Source organism: Crinia signifera, unplaced genomic scaffold (assembly GCF_055691185.1).
Source record: "Crinia signifera unplaced genomic scaffold, ASM5569118v1 HAP2_SCAFFOLD_86, whole genome shotgun sequence".
Taxonomy (NCBI): Eukaryota; Metazoa; Chordata; class Amphibia; order Anura; family Myobatrachidae; genus Crinia; species Crinia signifera.
In genome coordinates, this window is record NW_028142774.1 from 611,839 (window position 1) to 618,933 (window position 7,095).

Sequence of the window (7,095 nt, forward strand, 5' to 3'; positions counted from 1 at the left end):
ATTGGTAGTTTATCTCTCCTCATTTATCTCTCTCCAAAGCTTAATACATCTCCCCCTAAATTGTATGAAGACAGAAGGGCTTTAACAATTCATAAGTATAAAAATCTGTATTGTGCTCCTACAAGTTTGACTCCCTAGGCCCAGTCCTGTGTGGCCAATGAGTGCTGACAGGTACACAGTACCACTTACACTCTGCATGCTGAAGTGCTTCCAACTAACTATTTCCTGTGTCCTTCACACATCCCACACTACATGTCCTGTATGTACAGATGTGTCCTCATACATCCAGCCCCAGTCAGCCATGCAGTGGGAGACACGGGAAGTTCCTGTGTACTCTGTCAGTTTCTGGCACATTTTTTTTTGTTTTTGCCTAAAATGCGTCTTAGTCACAATGTGATACTTGTTAGTTTGATATGCGACACTTGTAAATCTTTGTGCAACTGAGTCTGTATATGAAGCACAACACAAGTATTGAATCTTAAACTAATCCGTATTCTAGTCCCTTCATATTGTAACTACAGATGGAGCGCCTCTCTTCCTTGGCCGGGGATCACCAATATGTCCTCACTGGCGATCGCCGGTGCAGAAGCTGTCCATCTGATTGGGAGGTGTGTGCGTCTCACACGCACGCGTGTCCCAGTTTCAGGATGGCGCCGCTGCGGGTCCCTGCCTGTCTCCTCTTCAGGGAGATGGGTAGGGATAGGGGGGACAGCGGGGTGGCGAGGGGCACCGTGGGAGGCGGCGGGGGAGGCAGCGGGGACCAGCTCCATAGCCACGGGGTGCGCAAGCGTCTCATGCACGCGTGGCCCTGGCGGGAGGCGCCCGTTACCGGGGCTGGCGATAAAATCGCCAGCCCCTTCAAGGAAGAGGGCTGCTACATCTGTAATAGCATTTTCATCAAAAAGTTGCAAAATGCCACCTGCGTCAGAGTGCCATGAGGGGCTGTTTGGCACAACTTCAGCAAAGATATATGAGGACAAATCTATATGGGCGACTGCACAGTTTCACTCATATTCTGCATGCTCAAAGTACAGATTTTTCTTGTATTCTGTGTATATGCAAAACCATACCTCCAGACTGTCCTGATTTTAGTGGGACAGTCCTGTTTTTTGGAACTGTCCCAATGTACCTCTTGTGGGCAGCAGTGTCCAGCATTGGAGGTGGGGGGCTGTTGGAAGTCCTTCTGTCCATCACTGCTCTCTCTGCTCAGTATACATGTGTAAAGCATCTGTTCAGAGAGACAGAGGGACTGGGGGCATGGCCAAAGTGATGGGACATGGAGCATGGCTCGCAGCCATGGCATTCCATAAGTTATGACCCCTCAGCAGTGGCCATGCCCTCTTTTTTGGTGCTCACGCAGAGAGTCCCAATTCCACCAACTATAATGATGGCCGGTAAGGCAAAAGTTAAACATAACATTTACTGCCTTATACATCCTGTTACACTATGTGGTTTGTTTAGTTTAGAGGGGAGTATATTAACTCTGTTTTAATTGGTAATACTGATTGGAGAACCCAACCAACATTATCAAAACATTGCAGTCATTTCTGTATTCATTGATAGAGTCAAGCCTTGGAGTATGCTGTGTTCCTGGCACCAGCAGGAGTAAGTTACTAGGGGAAAACAATGCCTGGACATGGAACAACATTGCTCCAATCACTTGTGTGGAGAAGAATGACCCTTAGAATATAGAAACTGAAATAAACAAGTGAATGAATAAATCCTGTAATAGTGCTCACAGTGAGAAAACATTGCTACAATGAAAATATGATCTTACCACTTGCTTAATGAGCGAGTCAGCTATGGCTTCATAATCCTAAAACAATTGCAAAATATGAAACATTTATTAAAAAGTTTAAATCCAAAACAAAGCAAAAAGGCTTTGAAAAAATTAAAAATCTAAAGTAACAACAGTGCAATTATTATATATTTTATATAACTATTATATATTCCATACACTACAAAAATTCATGTTTAGTAATATATGCATAGAAATGCTTCTGCAAATTGTGTTTTACATAAACCTATTTAAGACCTGGAGATACTTCTAACAATAGTTGCAAGATACATTTTTCTATTGTTTATAATTACATTACTATAACAAGTGCCTCTTAATTTAATTCTATAAGTGGTTTAACGGAGTGTGTTTTGGTTTGGATATATATCAGTGGCAAATGCAAGATTTTTAGAGGGGAGTTTCCAAATGTAATCCAATATCTCCCACTCTGCAGCACATTGGAGTAAGTACCGGAGTTTGGGGGAGCAGTAACAGCGTTAAAAATTGGTATTTTTATACACTGGATACTGTATGAAATACAGTATTAATATTTAACAGTGCAGATGGTCTATAGCAGGGGTGAGGAACCTTTTTTGGGCCAAGGGCCAATTGTATGGTGGAAAAATCCTTCGGGGGCCATATGTAAAAATTTATTTTACGAATTGTCCTGCTACAGCCGTCCCACGCTCCGGCGGCTGCCGCTGAATAGGACTGACAGTCTCTGGTTGCTGTTGATTAAGAGGAATCTCGCAAGAACTACAGACCTCTCGCAAGAAGTCCCCTTTACTTGACTCCCAGCAAAGCCGCCGGGTGGGTAGGAGGGCCACTCAGACCGGCTACGGGGGCCGCATACGGCCCCCGGGCCTGAGGTTCCCCACCACTGGTCTATAGTATAGGCTGTTTCAAACATAAAAATAATAAGTTGTCAGGAAAAGGTTAAACATATCATACTAAATAAATACACAAAAAGAATAGATCCAGTACTGCACATTCTAAGCTCACAATCTACCACTTCATGGTAAGGCTCCTGTCTCTTCCTCCTGGCATCTGCTCTCTGGTCTATTGCTATGATTAAGGACACTGATCCACACATACAGTAAATGTGGTAGAAGAATCTGGTACACTGGGCATGTGCAGCGGTTCTGCTCTGTCCTTTAAACTGCATGATGTGATGGCAGTGCTATTGATCATATTATATACCAGTGCTAATGCTCTGTGGCAAACGCAGGATTTTCAGAAGGGGGTTTCCAGAGGGGCGGAGCAAAGCACTGAGATGGACACTAAGGTGACCCAGTATATGTCGGGTCAGTTAAAGTATTATAGATAGACCAAATGTAAATATATAATAAATAATAATATATAAATAATAATAATAATAATAAAAATATATATATATATATATATATATTTATATATATATATATATATATATATATATATATATATACATACATGGGCATCAACAGCAGTGTAGACCCCTGGGCATAGCAATGTATTGGGGCCCCTACCGATCCTCCAGTGGTAGGGATGGGGGAAGCTTTGATGTCCCGCGGGTGGTAGGGGGTATTATATCAACCGCTCAGCATGTAGGGCCTGGATCAGTAATTTCCACTAATTACCCCTTTACTGCACAGATGGTGGGAGATGGGGTGGGAGAAGGGGGCATTGGGCTGAATAAAGGGGCCCTGATACATAACTTCCAGGGTGGTAGAGGATGTTTAATATGCAGAGGAGGGGTGTATAATGGAGTGGGCTTATTATTCATAATTTTCTGGTGGGAGGCCAGCTTACTTGACTGCAGATCTCTCCAGTTCCCAGAAATAAATTTCTTAGATTTTAATGGAATTAAAAACTAGAGAACCCCACCTACCAAATGGTATTGGGGACTAGGGGATCAGAGTTCAGTAGGCAGATCAATCTGCCAACGAGGATATAAAACTACATACCAGGTGTTTGGAGCTGGAGCAGTAACCAGCTGCTGGAAGGCTAATATCTCTGGTTCTGGGAACAGTAGAGACAAGCTGCTAGTGTCCATCAAAGGGGGAGAGTCCCAGCTTTTGGAATATATCCTCAGCAAAACTGTAAGTCAGAAAGAACCTGAAATATCTGACTGGGAATAGCAATTAACAGGCTTGGATGGGGACCACTGCTTTGAAGTCAGATATCTCCGGTTCCCAAGGGCCGATTTTTAAAATTCTTGCACCCATGGAAAGAGGAGACCCTCAGCTATCAGCCTAGGGTGCTTAGACTCCTGGGGGGTTTCTGGGTGCTCATAAACCCCCCCTGCGTGCGCTACTGATGCTGTCATAATTTAGGGCACTTGCAAAGAGAAGGGGGGTTTCTGGGCAACCAGAAATCCTGCTGCGTTTGCCTATGTATATGCCCTGCATGCTATAGATATGGATCCATGGGAGGGATGGGCATGGCTTAGCAATGCAACCCCCAGTTTATAGCATTTTGGGGATGTGCCAGTTTTTTCGGTGCCCTAGGAATGTCAACTAAATGTTCACACCACCACCCACAACCCAATACCGACTTTTCAGAATCTCAGATGAAAGTGTAAAGGTGACATCTTCAGTTTGCAAGTTCAACAAGAATGCCTCTCAGAGGCCAATTTATCAGCATCTGCATTTGAGGATGTGAATGTGATTATATCAGCACAACTTGCACAATAATGAAAACATAAACTCTGAATCATTGTACTTGAAAATAATATTAAGCTCCAATAATTAATTCAACCCATCTGGGTAAAGAAAATTGCTATTTACATCCATTGCACTAACAACAAAGCTTACTGGATCTATCCTCTGTTATCGAAGCAGAAATAGATACACCCCTACCAGTCTCAGATACCTTAGATTCATTCCCCATATTATAGACTGCACAGTGCTAAAGTACACTGGGATTGTATTCATTCTAGCACCCTCCACCTTTCAAACACTGTGCAGTTCCTTTTTCCTGCCTGAGGTGTCGTTTTCTGCTCTGGTGCTTCTAGTATAGTCTGGTCTGTATTGAGATAAAGACCAGACTGTGCTAGAAACACCAAAGCAGACAGGGAACCTCCTGTCTGCTGTGATGTTTCTAGCACAGTGTTTTGAGACGCCCTTGTTCTTGTAGTATATTTCAGATAGGGGGGTTGTTACAGTATACATCCGGATGTGGAGCTTTGATGTACAAATGTGGATTTCCCTATGCACTGTAATTGATTTATGGACTATAGTATAATATTATTATGGTATACAAGATTATGATCCTAATTTGTTAAGAACTAACATTTGCACAGACAATAAAATGATGGTACTTTATTTGATGGTACAGGAATTGCATATGGATTTGCAGGTGGAGGGTGATCTGCAATAGTTTTGCAATCCATTTGCAGATTTGCAATGATGGAAAAGAGGATCATTAAAAACATTAAAATAAATACATGTGTGTGAGATAAAGCGCAAGTAGGGAGAGAAGGTGAGAAGAGGGAATGAATATGAATATATCTCATTTAAACAAAATACTACTTTCTTTAGGAGAACAAGAGGATTTTGTGCTCACCGGTAAAGGTTCCCCATCAGCACCTAATATGTCAGACAGAAGTTAAACAGTAAATTACATTTACAGAAGGTAGAATAAAACACTAAAAATAAATGAATGACCTTGCAGTTACATTTGCTGTTTTATTCCTACTTCATACATACCTGCCCCCTGAAAGAGGGTAAGACCAACCAGCATAAACAGTGTGATGAGCTCCATGTTGCAAACACTTCAGTCCAGCACAAGGTGTATGAGGCAGACAGTAAACGTTCCTGATTTTTATACTATTAAAGCCGCTGACATCAAAAACACGAGCATCGCATCATATTCTGGAGTGTGTCCAAACCAATGGCGTGTGCAGTGTACAGAAAGCCTGTTTTAAAGTTTGCTGGCAGTAAATAGAGAGTGCTTGTATGCCAAAAATTCCCTATTCAGAGGTAAATGTAAATATCAATGGGGCAAATCCTTACATACACATTACACATATTCATAACACTTGTTGAACCACAAACACCAGCATACAGTACTTGGAAAGGTGCTCCACCGGTAATAAATAAATAAATAAATAAATATATATATATATATATATATATATATATATATATATATATATATATATAGAAGTGGAGGTACCTTGTGGCCTTTTGGGGGGTCCCCAAGGAAGGAGGCGGCACTCAATTGGCTGAGCTATTTAAGCATTTTTATGGTGCAATATACAAACATCGATTAAATATCGATAGCAAACATCGTCAACGTTTCAAGACTGGCTAGTCTTTTCCTCAGGACGCTTCAAAGAAAGTGCAATGTGCTGTGAGAAAGGAAAGAAGAAAAAAAAATCTCCTAGAGATGTGTGCTCTCCTGTGTCCAAACACCACTTGGTGTTTGGACACAGGAGAGCACACATCTCTAGGAGCCAGAAAGGTCTTTTTTGGACCACATCTTCACTCCTGTGATCCTTAAGGAGTTTGTTTATTGGAAATTGGAGTATATTCCCGAATATTATATAAGGGGACCACACTTCAAAAATTATATTCCAAAAACTATATTCAAATTAGGACTTAAGAATACTAAAGGTTTATTAATGGTACCTAAAAATTCTGAATAAACAGTTGTTTTTCAAGCTTCAAGTACGGGCAACCGCCCATTGCCTAAAGATCTCTAACATAATAGAAAGATTCAGGAGCTTACTCCTCTATCCACTAAAGCAAAAAAAAACTTGAGCCTATATACGGACCGTATATTTCTACAAACTAGCAAAGTTGTTATTGATAAAAGACCAATTAAGATCTAATATAAAATTGTTCACCCCTGATGAAGTCTCATAAAGAGACGAAACGCGTTGGGTAACCATTGACAACCATTACGATAAATCCAAAGAATACGTCTGTACTAGAAAACTTACCTCAAGATTTGTATTGAGATTTCTGTTTTAAATGTTTTAATAAATGTTTTATATTGGAAAATGTTGATGGTGATCATGGTATTATAAAGGAAAGACTGGAAGTATCTTGATTAATTATATAGGGCGCTACATAACACTATTGGTTTGGCTATTGGTTTTGGATCTCTCTAGTAGGAGATCAAGTGTTATCAAGCGACTGACCCTGCTTAGCGCAAACTCTAGAGATATTGTGTAATATATATATATATATATATATATATATATATATATATATCTTGTTTCGGTACTTATGTAATATCTGGGCTCCCGGTTTTCTTATGAGACCGCGTCCCCTCACGGGGCTCGCTGCGCTCGCCGCACTTCGGGCACGGTGGCTCGCTGCGCTCGCCAC